Below are 21,767 nucleotides of genomic sequence, written 5' to 3' on the forward strand. Positions count from 1 at the left end.
AGCAGTAGAGCATCCTGTTCACTATGGCGACTGTTCACATATTAACTTAGCATTTTTTCTCTGTATTCAATTTACTCTCTCCATAGCTTATGGATGCAGTGCACCCATCCTCATCTACTGAATCTGTAAGAGTCAACATAGCTATTTCATCACCTCAGACATAAAATTAGTACCCTGATCGGTTATGGTGGTTTTCATGTCCTGAATTTAAAGATCCAGTGATTAACCATTGCCTGAGCTATTGTCTCTGCTTGTTGATTTGGCATAGCAGTCTTAGGTACTTAATATGAAAAATGATCAGTAATGGTATAAATAGAAATCGACTCCTTGCCTGTCATTGCAGGAAAAATCCGTGAATATCCCTGCTAATCATTTCGAATGGTTAACTGCCCTCTGGTAGTCTCTGCAAAAGAACCTGCTGTTAGCTAAATTCCATTCTTTGCTCACAGGGTACATAATTTTTCACATATTGCTCCACTTTCTGCTTTGATGTGTACCACCAATATACGTCTGTGACACATTGTTCTGTAGTTCAGCGACATCCGCGCCCTGCCGAGGTAGAATTGTAGGCCTCACTCAACTCCTTGGCATGTAAATTTGTTGGTATGACTATATGTCATCCTCAAATGCCCTCTTTATGCAGTATTCTGTCATTAGTGCAGAACTGTGCTTGCATTGTGAACTGCTGAAACTCTTGAGTCAGTGGCCTGTGTATTTTTTCAGTTGTGTTCATAAATGCTAACACACTCCTTTGCATGCACTTTCTAGCTCAGCCCATCAGCATTTCCATACATTTTTTTCAGGATGGTGTATCATATCAAAGTCAGATTCTCTAATCTGTAATACCCCTGGGTCAAGCACCTAGTCAGATCTTTCAAGCCTATAAGCCATTTCAATGCTGTGTGATTTGTTACAATTTTGAAGTGCTTGCCATACTTTTACTGTGGTGGAGTGTTTCTCCACCACTTCATTTAGTTGCCTGGAAGCATAGGCTGTTGGGTGCTCCACTCCGTCTATTTTTTGACTTAATATACACCCGAAATAGTGGGTGCAGGTGTCACAAGACAATGTGATCTGCTTCTAATAATTCAGAAAAGCGAGGATGGAACCAGTGGTCAGTAAGCCCTTCAACTGCACACATACTTCTTTGCAATCCAGTGTCCAGTGAAACTTTATCCCCATTTTCAACAGATGAATAATCCGTCTCACTATTGCCCAAGATTTAGCTGAAACTAAAAAGGACTGCAGCTCTTTTTTGTACCAGGAGTAGGAAATATCAGAATAGTTTTTACAAACTAGGGGCCTGTCTGCAGCACCATTCTGTCCAATAATATGGCCTAAACAGCGAACTTACTTTAAGATGAAACGATACTTTTTCATACTTAGTGTTAGCTGTGCTGCTTGTAATTGACCGAACATGTCTCGTAAACATACTGCACTCTCTTGGTGGCCTTAGAAAACACTATAATATCAGTCAACTACAGCATTGGTTTGCTTTTAAATCCTGCACTCTCTCTAATGGGCTTTGTAATGTCACTGGTGCATTCTTTAAACTGAATGGCATTTGGTGACACTGGACATAAAAGTTGTCTCAGGTTGATCCTCTTGTTCTACTCCCAGCTGATGGTTTTCACTTCACAAATCCATAGTTGTAAGGGAACAGCATTGCCCCAGGTTATCTAAATTTTCTATGATGTTCAGTGTTGGATATGCAACCGTGATTTACACTAACTTAAATACTAATAGTCACAACAAAATCTGTAAGCCATACTCAGATCAGAGCTTTTCCTAGGCTCACTTTCTACTGGGTCTCCAAAGCTTCTGGTACTCTCTCCTATACTCCTGTCATGGAGCTGTTGATTTATATATCCATCAATCACTGATTGAAAGTGATGTAAAACTCAGTACGGCCTCTTGTATGCTTGTGGTTCATTCATTATTGGAGATTTCGGCTATAGTTCCGCATATTCCTATAGCAACTTCTCCATCTTCTCCCTATAACTCCCTTGTAAATGTGAGACCTTTTTCCCATAATGCGGCTAAGTTGGGAGATCGTCTTGGCTCTTATTATCCTGCACTGCACAATATAATTAAAGGATCACTTTCTTGAAACCTGGTAATTATTTCCCATTGAGACATATAAGTTTGAAATTTCACTCAAAGATGCCCACAACCTTCCTCTGCAATGATGTAAAAGCATGCACCCTGTGATATCACTGTCAGGCTCAATGATGCTTCATACAACAAGATGTCGACACTTGAGAAAAAACGGCTAGAGCTCAGAAGTTCATGTGATGTGTAAGGTAGGTTAATGATGTCACATAGGCACTAAATTTCACCACAGTTCTGCACAGTACCACTGTGGACGTGTCACATGACTGGAAGATCGTCACACCCCATCTTACCAACATTTCACGCCTTCTTTTGACTTCTCTGCAATGGATGTCATAACCGTGCCGATCAGCATTGAGAACATTTGTTTTTCTCATAGCAAAATATTTCAGATGCATCACCACTTAGAATCGATACAAAAAGGCCTTACAGGATTACATAAAGGGTGTCAATCAAAAACCACTCCTTCCCATGAAGCACTGATTCCTAAACATTTTGCAGTTGAAAATGGCGGTTCACAGTGCGATGAGAAGCAGGGCGACATTCTTCATAATCTTTGACACTGATGACAACCTACAGATGCATCAACCCTTCTCTAAGGACATCATGGGCTAGCAACACTATTGAACCTGATCACACCTCTTTGGAATACAGTGCAACTCCAAGCTTTGCTGTGGTATACAGTGTGGAACCACAAGGGATCGTTCAAAACCATTCGACAAAATTTGAACGTAATTCAAAGGAGCAAAGGATGCTTTTGCTTTTTCAGCTCTTGTGTTTTGCACCTTCCTGTGTCGTGATCATGGAGGGGTGTGACATTAACACATACATATATAAAATGGCAAAGGGTCCCTCTAAGACTCCCTAGCTTGACAATACAGTCAGTGCCCACATTTGTTGAGCACTTTAAAAACGTAGCTGCACAGAGAAAACCCGAGAGAAAGTCTTGGCTACCAAGTAGTAGGCATGCCGGAATGGAAAGGTGTCAATTGGATGCCAGCCTGCAGGCACAGAGGATTCTTGTAATCTGTTTTCTCTCTACAGCTACATTTTTAAACTACTCCACAAATGTGGACAGGTGACCCTGAGGGTGTTGCCAAACTGGGGGTCTTAAAGGAACCCTTTAATGTTTTACTTGTCATAATCTCACACCCCTCCATAATCATGCCATAGGAGGGCATCAAACAGGAAGGCTAGAAAACTATAAGCACCCTTTCCTGCTTCAGGTCACGTTCAAATTTTGTCTAATGGCTTGAACAGTCCCCTGTGGTTCCACTGTACACCAGGGCAGAAATTCCAGTCACACTGCGTTCAGTGGGGTTGCTAGCCCACAATGTCTTTAGAAAAGGGTTGAAGCATGTGTGGGTGTCAGCAGTGTCAAAGGTTGTCAAGAATGTCATCCGGCTGCTCATTGCACTGCAAACTGTCATTTTCAACCACAAAATACGTGGGAATCAATGCCTCAAGGGAAGGGATGGTTTCATTGATGCACTTTATGCCAGATGCTGAGACCTTTTCATGTCGATTCTGAGTGGTGGTGTGTCTGAAATGTTTGCTTTGGCTACACACAAGAAAACCCTGTGATTTCAATGCTGGCCATTATGGTTCTAACCTCCATTGTGGAGGCATCAGAAGAAAGGGTAAAATGTAGGTAAGAGGGGGGTGCGATGACCTTCTCATCTTGTGACATGTCCACGATGGCATTGGGCAGAATTGTGGTGAAATTTCGTGCCAATGTGACATTATGAACCCAACGTACACCTAAGATGAACTTCTGAGCTCTGCCCCCCCCCCCCCCCCGTTCTTTTTTTTTATTTTTTATTTTATTATTTTTTTTTTTAAATATGCTATCTGAAGCATTGCAGAGCCTGAAAGTGACATCTCAGGACTTCATGCTTTTGCATCATTATAGAGGAAGGTTGTAGATACCTTTGAGCCAAATTTCAATGGGAAATACTATGGAGTTATGAAAGAGTGATCTCTTAATTGTGTTGCACAGTGTATATTCAAATCCATACCTAACTTTTCGCCTCCAGTACTTCCAGGTTGCCTATCAGTGAACCTTAAAATGTAAGCAGCTTTCACGGCTACATTTCAATTACTTAACTTGCTGATAACTGATGGTTAGATTGACATGAGTAACTCAGGTTTCTTGCAAGTTCTCCACCTAAAACTTCACCTGTGTCCGTTTTTATGTATGTCAAGCAATTTATGATGAGTTGACCAAAAACATAACATAGCTGAAACAGGCATAGCACTTTTTAAATATTATTGTGTGCAGAGCATCAAAACACCAGTTCCTGGCATCGTTGTAGCAACCTGGGCTGGGGTCATGTTATTATGAGGTTGAGGAAAGGGTGAGGGTGAGTAATCTTGTGGAGCACTAAGGTGCTGATGAGACATAATGCGATTAACAACCATTTATTATGAACGTCTACAATCATTTGGTCTTTTTCCCACCACTGCCTAGCAGTGGCTGTTTGAGCCTGTGCCACCCAAAGATGCAGGGTTGGACGTCTGCACCCGACGAGGAATCTACAGGCCCAGGCACTGTCTGAGGTCAGTGCTGTGGCTCCGTAATGGGAGAGTCTTACTGTGGACTCATAGCAATGGACTCCGAGGTGGTGGTGGCTACACACGCTTAATTGTATTCATCAAGGCATCCTGCAATTAGTGAAGATGACTTTTCACCAGTATCCGTGATGCAGATGGAATGGCCTAACTCTGAGAGTAGTGAATGAAAGGCAGGGGTTTTATAGCAGTTGATGACATGGTTCCTCCCTGTACAGGTGACTGAATGTGCTCCCATTTTCTGAACTTGGCAGTGCTCTTGTGTAGCCTAATATTTCACTTCAGAGCTTTGGAGCATGCCTTTATGCAAAGTTTGCATCCTGAAAGGTGTTTTTACGAGATCCGCAGTTGGAGTTATCATGTGCAGCCTTGTTACAGAAGATTAGAGTGTCTGCTCTGCTCTTCTGTTTGAGGGCTGAATCATGTGTTCCTGATGTTCCCACTCACACACTGTGAGACAATAAGATTCCTGTCTGTCTTTACTTCAGCTCTTCTGGGTGTTGAGACATTGGCTGTGCCACCATTGCATAGCCAATAAACGTGTTCCATTTAATGTCGTAGCAGCTGGTTCTGTCAAACTTTTATTTCCAAACTTAATTACCATACTGCTGTGCAACAATATGTTTATTGCATCACAACACAGATAAGATGGACATGGATTCAGTACCCAAAAACTAACCACATACTGACACAATATTGCTACCACCATGGGTGATTATATAGGTTTGAATAACTACAAAGTTAAGATTAAATTAATTTTTCTTTGGTGCTTGGCAGAACATGTTAATAATTCAGGTGAAGATTCCCAGAGAAGCTGAAAGCTAATTTGTGATCACATAAATATAATTTTGCAGATCATGAAGTGTTATCCTTTTTAATATCAATTATGAAGTTACATTACACATTATTAAAATTGAAGGTGATTGAATTTGCAGTTGAGATTTTGTTGATTTCTCAAAACTGGTTATGGAGTTCGGCTTTACAGTTCATTATAATGTTTCTGAAATAGCATGTTGAAATCTTACAGTTTTCACATATAAGTTCCATGGAATGTACATCAGTAACAATATCTTAATTATTTCTCTTAATTAATTTACAAATACAGTGTTACTTTTGTTCCTTACATAAATCCCATATCTTAACAGTTGGCTGTATCATAATTACTATAACATTTCTACATATAAATTTCACAAATCATAAACTGACCTTTTGTTTACATAACATTTCACATATTTTTGTTTGTATTTCAATATCTCTATAAATTAATTAGAACTAATCTTAACTGAGCATGATTCATCTTAAATCAGCTTTTTCTTATCAATACAGAAATCCACCATTGTTACCAATGACGTTCCTGTTCTTCTTCTGCTTCGTTAGGACCCTTCAGGATCATGTGTAGCTTGTTTTGCATGTCTTCTTTCTTCCCAATACCTCTTCATTCCATCGCTTCTTCTGTTTCTTTCTTCTTCTGTTAAGACAACTTTGATTTTGGTGTCCAGCCACCTGTGACCATCCACCATCCCTTTATACTTCTCCCTGTCCTGTACTACTGTCAGCAGATTCCTTTCTTTTATTCCTACAGCCTTCCAGTCATCTCTGACTTCCTTCACCCAGTTGTTTCCCGTATGACATCTTGCATTCCATATCTTCTTAGTCAACCTCTCCTCGTCCATCCTCATGATGTGCCCAACGAATTGTAACCTCCTCTTCCATATCTTGCTTGATATGGGTTCAATATTTTCATACAGTTCCTGTCGTGTTCTGTGTATCCAGATACTTCCATATTTTTTGGTGCCCTGTATGTCTCTCAAAATTTTCCACTCTTCCTTCTCCAACTGTATACAAGCTCCCTTGCCGAGTGTTATCATTTCTGATGAATATGGAGCAGCATTTCTTACAGTTGTTGTGTAATGTCACAATTTGGCATTCTGTGACAGATTTTTCTTGCCATATGTTGTTTCCACCACATACTGAAGCTTCAGCAAAAGCTGTGCCCTGTCTACTGTGCTACTGTTGCTCTGTATGCCGCCAGTTATCTTCTCCCCCAAATAACAAAAACTGTTGACTTTCTCAACTGCTTGCCCATCTATCTTCCAGTCAAACTTAGTGTTCAATGTCTTGGTCTTCTTATATGCAATCTTGAGTATGACCTATTCTGCTGTTTTGGCTATATTTTTAGTGCTGTCTTTGCTTCTTCTTCTGTCTCATTTTAGAGTGCCATGTCATCTGCAAATGCCTGGCATCCACTGTTGAATTATGTTTGACGTTGTACCCTATTTGCACACCTTTGATCTTCATGTTACTATTTAGTTGTCTCCACTCTCTCACTTCTTCATCCAAAACCAGGTTAAATAACAGGGTGTATACGACCCGGGACAACCGGGAGATCCGGGAAAAACCCGGGAATTTTTTAGAATTTGGGAATTTTTTCTTGTTTTAGTTTTCAGTTAAATTTTTGTAATTTTGACTGGTAAGAACCGATACTCTAACAAAGGATATTACTGTATCCTGCTGCTGCAGAATAATACAGTGGCATTAAAACATGACGAGAGAAAAAAAAAACAAAAATAAAACTTAAATTGCAAAGGAAATGCGCCATATAAAATAACACGGTGCACGTACAAGCGTCTGCCAACAGCAAAATGTCTATGCAATGCTTCATAACAACGAATTGCCTCCGATGAGCGTGACGTCACAACTGTTTACATTAGATTCATTTAAGCAGTTATGAGTGAGCTCATGCACACACGCAGCTGAGTCATGTATGAATAATACCTTCTCCCACTTCTGGCTACAGAAATGTGGCTGTTGGCTGTGTAAGCAACAGTAGCAGCAACCACCCTCATGGGGTACCCGGCAAAATTTTACTGGCGCGCCCAAGCTGCCAGATTCACACATGCGCAGCAGGCACGGATCTAGGGGCGGGGGGAGGGGGGGGGCAGCAAACTGGTGTATCTGAACCGGGCGGCAGTTTCAAGGGGAGGGGAAAAATTTATATTCTTGAGGAAAAAAACTTTGTTTCACAAAGCACCTAGCATCCAGCGCACATCAGTCTATCGATTATTCATACGATTTTGAAACGCACCCCTGCTGGTTTTTGGACATTTTTTTAACACATTCAAAGTTGATTTCTGAAAGAATTATAGGTTGACTTTTGAATGCTTGCATAGTGTACGTGATGTCTCTGCCAGGGGAATCCTTGTCAGTCTCGTTCATGAGAAATTGGAGCGTACGAATGAAATGTGAAACTATTTCCAAACATAAAGCTTTTTGATTGTAGTAGGCCAAATTGGTATTTCATATTGGTACTTTGTGAATTACATTGTCGTACTATAAAAATGATCATTATTGCCAAAACAGTCTCGCTTATTTTGATTGTGTCGTAATTGCTGCAATATTAGAAAGGCCTATTTTGTTTTTTCCAGCACACAGTGACAAAATAGATGTAATCAGATCGAGAAACCACACCAGTCTTGGGTATTATATGTATTAATTGCTTTTTCAGTATCAGACAATGACATTTTGATTTTGCATGTAGCAAAACATTTGATGAACTTTGATGAGGTAATAGTTCTTTTGCAGAAAGGAAAGCACGCCATGTAAAGCTGCAGCAAGATTAGAGAGAAATATCGCTAGGACCTAAGGACTGAGGAAATATGTACTGTCTTGCCTGTCTCTTGTCTTTACTGGTTTTAGGTATCCTACATTTAATTTTATGTCACACAGAAGAGCAAGTTATTAGCTAATAGACAATAAAAAGACCAGATTTTCTGAAGAGTTCTTGTTTTGCCGATTACAAATAATCCCATCCTTAGAGGGACAAGATGTCAAACCAGCCGACTGGGAGCAGGAGAGGCACTACAGGACATTTTAATTTCCACTGTCCTGAAATAGTTTGATCGCATGCATTGCAAAATATACACGTTTGATTTCCACAGAGCGCAATACAGTGACGTGCGGTATAAGCATATTGTTTTATGAGGTGTGGCACTGCACTTTGGCTCACTAAAGACCAAATAACATGTCTTACTTGAAGATGTATGTTTTATGTATCAGACTCTTCAGAAAGACGTGTGCAGAGCAGTCTGAGTTATAGTGGAGTGGGGTGGGGTGGGGTGGGGGTGGGTGGTAGTCTCCACGTGACCCGTGTTAACATTTAGTGATTTTTCTGTTCCCTCTTCATTTACTGCTGTCACGTCAAATGAAAACAAGACGGATTTCTGTGACTGGGAGCTATCAAGTGAATTCAGATACATTCACATAATTACGGAAGGCTTAAATATGTTACTAGTTTCAGATTTTATTTTATTTCCACCTTTCTGACAGTCAAGCATTAATTGCTTTGCAGAACAATAAAGTTATTTTTGTCGGTTTGCTAAAGAAATTTAGCCTTTATTAAGATTTCCTCTGAGGCAGTAAATTTATTTGAAACGAAGTGTTTAATTCCACACTGTTGGCTAGTTTTAACTGTTCGCTGCATTTCAATTGCACGTTTTCATCTTCTAGCACGTATGACATTATGCCATAATAAAGAACCAAACATGAGATAATACAGTACTGGTACTCCAAGAAAATTTACGCCCCGAAAGCCATACTGAAAAGCTTAATATCAGGTCGAGGCCTACGTCATTGGGAATCTGGACATACGAATGTGTGCTTTAAGGCGAACTATGCATTTTAGTATAGTTCACGAAATTCCGGCGCTCTTGGAGTATCCTCTGATGTGTTTTTTTTTTTTTATGACATAGTGTAAGTGTAAGTGTAAGTGTAACTTTTAATGTTTTACATGTGCAAAAATACTGGCTTCCTACGTCACCGTAGCTGCACAAGCGCGGTGACGCCTTGTATCTGGCGCGCTCTGGCAACGTCTGAAATGAATTGATTTCTAACAGGTCGTGGGAAAATATTGCGAATTGTGGTTCAAGTAGCATTATTTTCAAAGTAGATTTTCTTTTACGCAAGATGAACTATGTGCGTGAATGTACGATGAATTTCTTAAATCACAGAGTGTTTGCTCTCATTTAAAAATCAGCTCTTTGATGAAGAGCCATGTAGAAGATTTTTGAGCCCAGAAGATCAGAGATTATGTCAGTATTAAAAATTTTGCTGGCGTATTTGTATGATGTATCTTAAAGTGTAATATGCGCTAAATAGATCAACATTATATGTCAAAGCTTAGCTTCTCTTGTAGCTTATTCATCTTAGAGACATATATTATATGCGAAAGCTTTGCTTTTCTTGTAGCAACACTATGTATATTAATTTAAACCATTAACTTTTCCTGTTGGTGGAATTCGAATTCATACTTCTGTAATACGAAAATTTGCAGTGTACATGTTGCTGCTTATCAAAGATCTTTCCAAAACGTGTTTTTTCCCCCTGAGTTTTGATTTCTAAAGTGCCGAGAAATTCTACGCTGCTGTATAAAACCATATCTATTCAAAGGATTGATAAGTTTTACAGTTCCGACGGAAAGTATACTGTCACTTAACATGGAAAAAGTGTATTTTCATCTGGGAGAAAATGTATTTTTAACCGGGAGATCCGTGAAAAATTCGGGAATATTTTTTCCTTGTCCACTTAATACACCCTGAATAAAATTGCTGACAGTCCATCCCCTTGCCAGACTTCCATTTTTATTTTGAAGTTGTCTGAAGCGTACTGCGATGCCTGATCCTTGCAGTAGTGTCGCTTAACGTTTCCTCTATTATTGCATGTGTTGTAGCATACAGTCCTCTATCTTCCCCCACATCAAGCAGAGTACTTCTGTCAACTGAATTGTAGGTCTTTTGGAAGTCCACAAATGTCACTATTGTCTTTTTTACTTCCCTGTGCCTGTGTTCTATTATACTTTTTATTCCAAATATCTGTTCTGTCCTCCTTTTTGTAAAGGCACACTGGTACTCTCCTATTGTTGGCCCCAGTTGTTCTTCAACTCTGTTCAGCAAGATTCTCGACAAAACCTTGTACCGTATGTTTAAGAAAGATATTCCCCTGTAGTTATCCAGTACTTTCTTGTCCCCTTTCTTGAGTAGTGGTATTATAATGGCTTCTTTCCAGTCTAGGGGTGTTTTCTTATTTCTCCAGATTTCCATTATTATATTGTACATACTTGTTTCTATTTCAGGCCCACCCCACTTGATCTCTTCAGCACAGATGCCATCATTGCCTGATGCCTTGTTGTTTTTGAGGTTTTTAATTGCCTCTGCGACTTCTGTCCTGGTGGGTGAATTGTCTAGACTATCCTGACTTTTGTCTCTAGAGCATAAGTATGTCAACCTTGCTGTCAGTTCTTCTGCATTCAGCAAATCCCTGAAATACCTAGCCATTTCCTCACACACCTCTTTCTCGCCAATTTTTATTGAGCCATCTTGTCATATTATGAAGGGTTCTTTTGCCTCGAAGCCTTAAATTCTGCTCAGCATTTGTCTGAAGACGACTCATGTTTTGTGTTTCTTTGCAGACTGTGTTTGCTTCTTCAAGTTTCTCATTCCATCTATTTCTCTTGGCATTTATTATCATTTTGCTAGCAATTTTTCACACATTTTGGAAGTTTGATCAGTCTGCTTGGTTTTTACAGGATTGCCATTTTATCCATGCTTTCCTCCTGGTCTCGACTGCTCGACTGCATTCTCACATTCATCCGTCCACCACTCATGCTTCCTTTTCTTGTTGTTAGTAGCCGATTTAAGGAGATGTGACCTGGATAAACTGAAAGAACCAGAGGTTGTACAGAGTTTCAGGGAGAGCATAAGGGAACAATTGACAGGAATGGGGGAAAGAAATACAGAAGAAGAAGAATGGGTAGCTTTGAGGAAAGAAATAGTGAAGGCAGCAGAGGATCAAATAGGTAAAAAGACGAGGGCTAGTAGAAATCCTTGGCTAACAGAAAAGATACTGAATTTAATTGATGAAAGGAGAAAATACAAAAATGCAGTAAGTGAAGCAGGCAAAAAGGAATACAAACGTCTCAAAAATGAGATCGACAGGAAGTGCAGAATGGCTAAACAGGGATGGCTAGAGGACAAATGTAAGGATGTAGAGGCTTATCTCATGAGGGGTAAGATAGATACAGCCTACAGGAAAATTAAAGAGACCTTTAGAGAAAAGAGAACCACTTGCATGAATGTCAAGAGCTCAGATGGAAACACAGTTCTAAGCAAAGAAGGGAAAGCAGAAAGGTGGAAGGAGTATATAGAGGGTCTATACAAGGGCGATGTACTTGAGGACAATATTATGGAGATGGAAGAGGAGGTAGATGAAGATGAAATGGGAGATACGATACTGTGTGAAGAGTTTGACAGAGCACTGAAAGACCTAAGTCGAAACAAGGCCCCAGGAGTAGACAACATTCCATTAGAACTACTGACGGCCTTGGGAGAGCCAGTCCTGACAAAACTCTACCATCTGGTGAGCAAGATGTATGAGACAGGCGAAATTCCCTCAGACTTCAAGAAGAATATAATAATTCCAATCCCAAAGAAAGCAGTTGTTGATAGATGTGAAAATTACCGAACTATCAGTTTAATAAGTCACAGCTGCAAAATACTAACACAAATTCTTTACAGATGAATGGAAAAGCTGGTAGAAGCCGACCTCGGGGAAGATCAGTTTCAATTCCGTAGAAATGTTGGAACACATGAGGCAATACTGACCCTACAACTTATCTTAGAAGAAAGATTAACGAAAGGCAAACCTATGTTTCTAACATTTGTAGACTTAGACAAAGCTTTTGACAATGTTGCCTGGAATACTCTCTTTCAAATTCTGAAGGTGGCAGGGGTAAAATACAGAGAGCGAAAGGCTATTTACAATTTGTACAGAAAGCAGATGGCAGTTATAAGAGTCGAGGGACATGAAAGGAAAGCAGTGGTTGGGAAGGGAGGGAGACATGGTTGTAGCCTCTCCCCGATGCTATTCAATCTGTATATTGAGCAAGCAGTAAAGGAAACAAAAGAAAAGTTCGGAGTAGGTATTAAAATCCATGGAGAAGAAATAAAAACTTTGAGGTTCGCCGATGACATTGTAATTCTGTCAGCGACAGCAAAGGACTTGGAAGAGCAGTTGAACGGAATGGACAGTGTCTTGAAAGGATGGTATAAAATGAACATCAACATGTAGACTTGCAATGGCAAGGAAAGCGTTCCTGAAGAAGAGAAATTTGTTAGCATCGAGTATACATTTAAGTGTCAGGAAGTCATTTCTGAAAGTATTTGTATGGAGTGTAGCCATGTATGGAAGTGAAACATGGACGATAAATAGTTTGGACAAGAAGAGAATAGAAGCTTTCGAAATGTGGTGCTACAGAAGAATGGTGAATATTAGATGGGTAGATCACATATCTAATGAGGAGGTATTGAATAGAATTGGGAAGAAGAGGAGTTTGTGGCACAATTTGACCAGAAGAAGGGATCGGTTGGTAGGACATGTTCTGAGGCATCAAAGGATCACCAATTTAGTACTGGAGGGCAGTGTGAAGGGTAAAAATCGTAGAGGGAGACCAAGAGATGAATACACTAAGCAGATTCAGAAGGATGTAGGCTGCAGTAGGTACTGGGAGATGAAGAAGTTTGCACAGGATAGAGTAGCATGGAGAGCTGCATCAAACCAGTCTCAGGACCGAAGACCACAACAACAAGAACAACTAGTAGCCAGTTGCACTGCCTCTTCTTCCATCATATCTCTCACTCTCTTCCAATCACTCTGAACTGCCATTCTCTTTGCATACTCTGCTCTGTGTTTTTTCAGAAGATCTAGGTCGATTCTGCTAGTGTTTATGGTCCTATGTTTCCTTGCTCTGTTGGGTATCCATCTGCATTTTATTTCAACAAGGTAGTGGTCTGATTCCATCCTGCTATTTTTCCTCACATTTCTGTTCATAATATCTCTGTTATTCTTGTCACGGATTGCTACATGGTCTAGCTGTTTTCCCCCAATCCTGTTTCCAGGGCTGACCCACATTGTTTTCTTACTTGTCTTAGCTTTGTAATGGGTGGTCATAATTCTCATCTTGTGTCTTCTACATAGGTCCACTAATCTCTCACCATTCTTGTTTGTTCTCTTGTGGGGTGGATAATCTTCCATAGGATCTCTAAACTTCCTTTCCGTGCCTATTGGCGAGTTAAAATCTCCTAGCAAAATAGTGACACCTCTTTTGTCCACATCTGTCACTACCTTATCCAGAGTGGACCAAAAATTTTTCAGTTCCCGTTTGTTCTTTTTAGTTCTTATGATTTGTTGGTGTATGTGCATTTACTGTTGTATAGGTTTTGTTTCCTATTTTCTTTGTCAGATATGACCGTGTTGCGTTTATGCCCTTCCACGCTGTGATACTATCCAGCTATCTAGAATCTACTACAAACGCTGTACCTATGTAACATGTGTAAACATCACATGGTAGTATCGCATTCTTCAGTATGTTCAGAGTTGTGCATTTCATTAAATATTGTGCCATTCTGCTGCATCACTACCTCTTGATATCTCTACTTCCATTGAACTGATATGGTCCATGCTGATGACCCTTACCCTGCCTCTGTCAGTCTCTTGCAAATGTGACAAATGCAGAACTTCTCCTATGTCTACACAGACAAGTTTCTCTGTATATTTCAGTATTTTACCATGCAAGTTGATACTAAGCAACCGCAATTTAATTGGATTGCCTTGTTCCAAAATGAACCTTGTGGCACTTCATTACTGGCATTAGTGCTTAAATGGAAAGACTTATCTTCCAGCTCTATTAAGCATTGTTCCAGGCTATCTTTGGCATCACGTTTACTCAGAAATTCCAGGTCAAGTGTGACATCATAGCTGCTGACAACTTTAGAATGTACTTCCACACATGGCCAAAATTCTTTCCCTCCCACTTGGAATTTATTACTGCCAAACCAAGTGAATGAACTGCCAGTTCATCTTCGCCAAAGCAGTTTTACTCCCATTAGTATGCAGTATCAGTTATCTTTATTACACCAGAACATTCCGGGACTCAGAAATATAGTTGATGAGCTACTCATTTGTATCGATGAAATGAATTCATCTATCCAAATTGACATAATCTGCCTCTCTGAACATCAAGTGACCACTGGTATAGATATGTTAGACATTTCAGGAGTTAATCTAGCTTCCTACTTCTGCTTCTGCAGAGAAGATATGGATGGAGGAGGAGTTGCCACATTTATTAAAAATTACCATAAATTCAAGAACATTGACATTAATAAACTCTGTTTAGAGCAGCATCTAGAAGCATGTGCAACAGAAGTAGAGTTCTATTACAGATCCTATATAATTGTAACCTGCAGGAAATTATAATCTATTCATAAATCATCTACAAGCTCTTTTGGGTTATTTAACAGGAAGAAACAAAGAACTTTAGATTGCTGGTGACTTTAATACAGATTTTCTAATGCAATCTTTCAGTAAACATTCACTGCAGTTAGTAATGTCGTCTTTCAATCTAACTCACACTGTAAACTTACCAACTAGGATCACTAAATCCTCAAGGACAGCCATTGATAACATTTTTATAGACAAATCAAAGGAACAAAATCATATCATAAAACCTGTTATAAATGAACATGCAGCTCCTTGTTTTAGATGTAAATTCTAAGCAGATTATCAAGACTGCTAAATCTGAGTACAGGAAAGTAGTCATTCAACCAAAAATTGAGTGTTTTAGAAAACTACTCAAAGATATGAACTGGAAAGATGTTTATAGTGCTCATGACATGAATAAAAAATATAACACATTCATGAACAATGTCAGTACCATGTTTGAAAACTGTTTTCCTCTAAAAGTTACTCAAATTAAACAGAAGTCTATAATAAAACGATGGATTACACAAGGAATAAAGATTTCCTGTAAGACAAAAAGGAAAATGATCCGTCGACCAAGAACAGCTCTAATGGTGATGATTTAGTTAAATACAAGGAATACTGTAAAATATTAAAAAAAGTAATTGAGATATCTAAACAAATGCTCTACGAGAAGAAGATAGCAATGTCAGGGAACAAAATAAAAACAATATGGGATATAGTGAAAGAGGAGACTGGTAGAACCAGAAAGGAACAGGAGCAAATAGCACTAAGGGTAGATGACAAATTAGTAACCTATGGGCATAGTGTGGCAAATCTATTTAACAAGTACTTTATATCCGTTACTGATAGATTGGGATTGTCAGGATCAGTAAATAATGCCCTTGAATATCTGAAACTAGCCTTTACAAATAGTTTCAGGTACATGAATATGTCACTCACTTCACCAAAAGAAATAACTTCCACAATAAAATCTTTAAAAACAAAGCATTCTAGTGGTTACGATGAAATATCAATAAAGTTAATTAAGGCATGTTCTTGTGAATTTAGTACAATTCTGAGTTACTTGTGTAACCAGTCTATTATAACTGGAACATTTCCTGACTGGCTAAAATACGCAGATGTTAAGCCTCTATTCAAGAAAGGGGATAAAGAGATACCATCAAACTACAGACTGATTTCACTTTTGCCAGCATTCTCAAAAATTTTAGAAAAGGTAATGTACAGGCAGCTTCTCAAACATTTGACCACAAGTAACATATTATCAAGAACACAGTTTGGATATCTGAAGGGTTCTGATATCGGAAAGGCTATTTACACCTACAGTGAAAATGTACTTAATTCATTAAATAACAAGTTACTAGCAGCAGGTATTTTCTGTGATTTGTCAAAGGCATTCGATTGTGTGAACCACAACATCCTTTTAAATAAATTAGAATTCTATGGTGTCACGAGCAGTGCTGCAAAATGGTTCAAGTGATACCTCGCTAACAGGAAACAAAGGGTTTCAGTGCAAGGGACTAGTGAATTAAGTCATCATCAGAATGGGAAGAAATTGCATGTGATGTCCCACAAGGCCACAGCTTTTCCTTGTGTACATTAATGATCTCTCATCAGTTACACTGCCAGAAGCAGAGTTCGTTTTGTTTGCAGATGACACAAGTATTGCAATAAATAGTATGTCGAGTGTAGTTCTAGAAAGATCTGCTAATGATATTTTCATGTGTATTAATAAATGGTTTAAAGCCAACTCACTGACATTAAACTTGGCAAGGACTCACTATATGCAATTCAGAACCTGTAAGAGGTTTCCACCCAACATGTGCATAAAGTATGAAGAAGAGCAGATAGAAGAGGTTGACAGTCTTAAATTTCTGGGATTACAACTTGATAATAAATTCAGTTGGGAGGAGCACACCACAGAACTGCAGAAACGCCTTAACAAATCTGTATTTGCAATTCGAGTGTTAGCAGACATAGGCGACATAAAAATGAAAAAGCTTGCATACTTTGCCTACTTTCATTCCATAATGTCATATGGTATAATATTTTGGGGTAACTCTTCAAGTCAAACAAAAGTTTTCAGAGTCCAAAAGCATGTAATTCATATTATTTGTGGAGTAAATTCACGGACGTCCTGTAGAAACCTCTTCAAAGAACTGGGTATACTAACTACTGCCTCTCAGTATATTTATTTCTTTATGAAATTTGTCCTAAATAATATATCTCTTTTTCCAACAAACAGCTCAGTTCATACATACAATACCAGGTACAAAAATGATCTGCACAAGGACTTTAAAGCATTTACTTTAGTTCAAAAAGGGGTCCTCTACTCAGGAACACTCATCTTCAATAATTTGCCAGCAAACATAAAAAATTTAGTTACAAATAGAGATCAGTTTAAAAGGAGCCTGAAAGATTTACTAGTGGCCAACTCCTTCTACTCCATTGACGAATTTTTTAATAGAAACAAATGATGTATTGTATATATATTCATACTATTAGTATTGTTATTTCAGCTTAAAAAAATGTATATTGACATGTTCCACATCCACGAGGATCTCCTCAGCACAGATCTATGGAACGAAAAACTAATCTAATCTAACATCTCTCCCATTGACACCACTGAACGTACAATGAAGGAAGTACAAATTCATTACCCCTGACTTGCCATTGATACCTGCAATCCTGTGTCCAATAGAAACTTAAATACCCTTACTCCTGCACAACATTTCATACAATAATCTGCCAGTGATTCCATATACTGGTTTACTGTGCTCAGATTTACATGGGGCACTGCATGGTGTCACAACATTCCCATTTTTGTTTTGCACCATACTGTGAGCTTCATCCTGCAACCATCTTCCCTGTGTCTGTGGAAACCTATGCTGACAGTCCCACTCCAAGTGTTGACCCCTCTTACACCTCCCACACTGAGATATCCTACAGTTACACCAAATATGACGAGTTTGACTATATTGATAACGTGTTTTTCATATTAAAAACCACCCTGCTTTCCCTGAGTCTAGTCACCACATCTATTTTTGTCAAAGCCATTGTAGTTGCCTAGCTTTGTTTAATGGCTTCAGTAATACTACTCACCCATTACATGAAATTTCACCTGGTAAACTGCACAGGAATGCGTCTGACACTATCTGCTCTGCCCTTTGAAGAACGACTTTGTTAGCATTGTCACTATCTGTCAGTTCATAAGTATTAATATTTTACTTCGTAATTCAGTCTATAAAGGTTTCCATGCCCTTGCCTCTGTGTAACACTGTTTAGTGGCTCTTCATAATACCTAGTAGTATTCTTCATCTGATATAATTTCAACAGCCCTTTCTGCAAGGAAGGAGCTCCTGAAAGGAGCGAGTGTTCAGTAGTTTCTCGTGGCACATCGCATATGCCCCAGCATCTCCTGTTAATTTCCACCAAGCTATTCTCAACAACTGATAGTCATTCCACCCTCTTAGTTCATGGCAGTGAGTAGATTGTTCACGAAAGTCAAAACATCCTCACCTGGTGTACCTAAAACAGTAGTCACTAACTTTGCGGTACTTTCATCGATGACAGATACGATCATACTAGGAGAGGACTAGAGGGCTGTTCCTGTCTCTCCTCCCATAACCTCTCTAGTTCCTATGTAACTATGTTATCTGCTCACATTTAATCAATCTGATCAAGTAAGTGGTGAATTGCCTCTTGAGCTGATACCTTCTCATCTGATGCCATCCTGCTCATCGTCTGCTACTGCCAAAACCCATCTTACAAGACCATATAATATTTATAGTCAGCACTTAGTTGTATTCTGCTGAATGTCATTACTGGACTGCCACTGCCATTGTTGCTCCATGTTAATGTCCAACTTTCATTGTAGCCCACATTAGCTCTTCTGACATCAAACACAGGGTCTCGGGTTCTCTAATGGGTAGACAAGGCACTTTTAATCAAGTTCAGCTTAGAGGTATTTGTTTTATAGAGACGAGTTGTGTCCACAACAGCAGACGAGTAGTGGGTATCGAACCCACAGTCCTCGGTGCCTGATGCATAGTCATGAAGATGCCTGCAGATGCTGCAGTAGGCCATAGTGAGGTGACCTTATGTGACAAGTGCCTTGGTAGCCCGGTGGTCAGTGTGAATGGCTGTTAAGCAAAGGACCAAGCTTCAATTCCTGGCACTGCCAGCAATTTTTCTTTAGTGGGAGGACTGGAATGGTGTTCCCTCAGCCTCATGATGCCAGCTTAGGGGCTACTCGAGTTCAGTAATACTATTGGTCATTGACGAGATGGTTGTGCTAGTATACTAAAATTGGCATGGTAATGAAAATCTGCTCTGGCTGATTATGTTAAGCAATGCAGTTATGACAATGGGCATTGCAAAGCCAGTTCCAACATGCCCATCACTGCTCTGCCAACTCCATGTGATGTGGGGTTTGCTGCAAGCCCGTGCGTGCAGGATGTGGATGCCTATTTGTCACTGTCATGGTGTAAATCTCATGTCTAACTGTGAATAAAGAGTTTGGTACAACTGGTGAGTTGCTGTGGCTTTTGTTCCCGTTGTATGGACATTAGCCTCAACTACATTGAAACTGAAATGTCTGAGTGAGTATCAGTCACATCATCATGAGTAACAGGAAAGCAGCTTTCTATCCCTCGGCAGCCTTTAAAAATTGCACCATTACAGTGACTTGAAAAGATGTTTAAGATGAATATCAACAAAAGTAGAACAAACGTAATGCAATGTAGTTGAATTAAATCAGGTGATGCTGAGGGAACTACATTAGGAAATGAGACACTAAAAGTACTAGATGAGTTTTGCTATTTGAATAGCAAAACAACTGATGGTGACAAAGTAGTGAGGATAAAAATACAGACTGGCAACAACAATAAAAGTGTTTCAGAAAAACCATTTTTTAGCATCAGATGTAGATTTAAGACTTAGAAAGTCTTTTCTGAAGGTGTTTGTGTTTAGTACTGCTCTGTTCAGAAGTGATACATGGATAATAAGCAGGTCAGACAAGAAGAGAATGAAAGTTTCTGAAATGTGGTGCTACAGAAGGATGATGAAAATTAGACATGTGGTGCTACAGAAGAATGGTGAAAATTAGGTAGGTAGATTACATAATTAGTGAAGAAATACCTACTCAGGTTGGAAAAAAATAAATAATGGCACAATGTGACTAATGAAAGGGGTTCTTTAATAGGACATATCCTGAAGCATTAAGCACTTGTCAGCATGCTAATGGAGAGAAGTGTGGTGCATAGAAATAGGAGAGGAAGATTAAGGTTGTAGTACAGTAGGCAGGTTCGTATAAATTCCCTGACAAAAAAGTAAAACACTCAGAAAACTTGGTCAGATATCAGTGTAACTTCATGCATGTACACACCATCGGATGGTATGTAAATGATTGGAGCTTTAAATCTCTGTGACTAGTTGAACAGCTAACAGAGTGCATTAGTGTCGTACATGTTTACTGTTGGTACCAGGCCTCATAGGGTGTATAACGGGTGTAAGCAGTGTCAGATGTTGTATCATCTCTGTGAAGACATGCAAATGCCACATACTCATATGAGGAAGCATTGTTGGTACCAAACAGAGTTTGAAAAGGACTTCATTGTTGGTCTTCATTTGGCCTACTGGTTGAATTGTGCAATATCCAGATATGTAGGGCATTTGGATGTGACAACGGCCCAGTGCTCTGCAAGGAAGGTGAAGGTAGGCATACCAGTCATCAAGATTCCAGTCAACCATGTCTGTTCACCAGAAGACAGATGTGCTGTATTGTACACTAGGCACATCAAAACCCCTTCGCATTTGTGCCTACCATTCAAGTACAAGTAATGGACTGCCTGCAGTATGCTGTGCCATTACACAACGTTGGTCAAAAACTAGCAGTAGCTGCAATAGCAAATTACTGTCACATGTGTAGGCTGCCATTACCAACACAATACAAATGGCTACATCTGGAGTGGTGCTGTGACCAGGAACTATGCACAGTTGATGAATGGCATCACATCGTGTATGACTTCAGTTCATGGTCGTTAGGTGACTGAAGGAATTCTGATGGCACAGCAGTATAGACATCTGCATTATCATGTGTTACCTCACACGTGACTGTATTATGGTGCCATTTTTCAACAGCAAAATGTTCGTCCATACATGGCATGTGCCTCTACGAATGGTCTGTGTGATGTTGAGGTACTCCTAAGGCCAACAAGATTCACATATCTGTTCCTGATACAACATGTCTCAGGATATTGAGGACCAGTTACAACAGTTGTGGGCCAGGTTGCCTCAGGAGAGGGTTCAATGGCTCCCTTCCTAATTGAATCAATGCATGCATCCACTCCAGAGGGAGTGCTACATTTTACTAATAAGTTAGCTTATTCTGCCAAGTTCTTTGTTAATTTGATTAAATTTTGTAATCACTGAAATAACTCTCAGCTAAGAAAGATTAATTTTGTTCTCCCCCCCCCCCCCCCCCCTCAGTTCTTCACTTCTTTTGTCGGGCATGTAGATGTAGGTTGTAGCAGTTATCCAGGGATGAAAAGGCTTACACAGGATAGACCAGTATGGAAAGCTGCATCAAGTCAGTCTTTGGATTGACAATCACAACAACTGAACATCATTTCACATTTATCTGTGAATCTTATTAAGTACCTTTTTAATGTTTTTGCCTGATGTGAGTTGTTTAGATCATCTTCCATGAAGAAGTGTTCTCAGCAATTTCTACCATCACCACCCTCTCATTGTACGATTCTCTGGCAAACAGAGGA

The 21,767-nt window shown here is 39.5% G+C and overlaps 1 protein-coding gene across 1 annotated transcript in view; it reads left to right on the forward strand.

The window, feature by feature from the left end:
* LOC126259241 (dynein regulatory complex subunit 7) overlaps positions 1-21,767 on the forward strand; it is a 742,488-nt gene that overhangs the window by 441,390 nt on the left and 279,331 nt on the right. The window lies entirely within an intron of this gene.

This window comes from Schistocerca nitens, chromosome 5, assembly GCF_023898315.1.
Source record: "Schistocerca nitens isolate TAMUIC-IGC-003100 chromosome 5, iqSchNite1.1, whole genome shotgun sequence".
Classification (NCBI taxonomy): Eukaryota; Metazoa; Arthropoda; class Insecta; order Orthoptera; family Acrididae; genus Schistocerca; species Schistocerca nitens.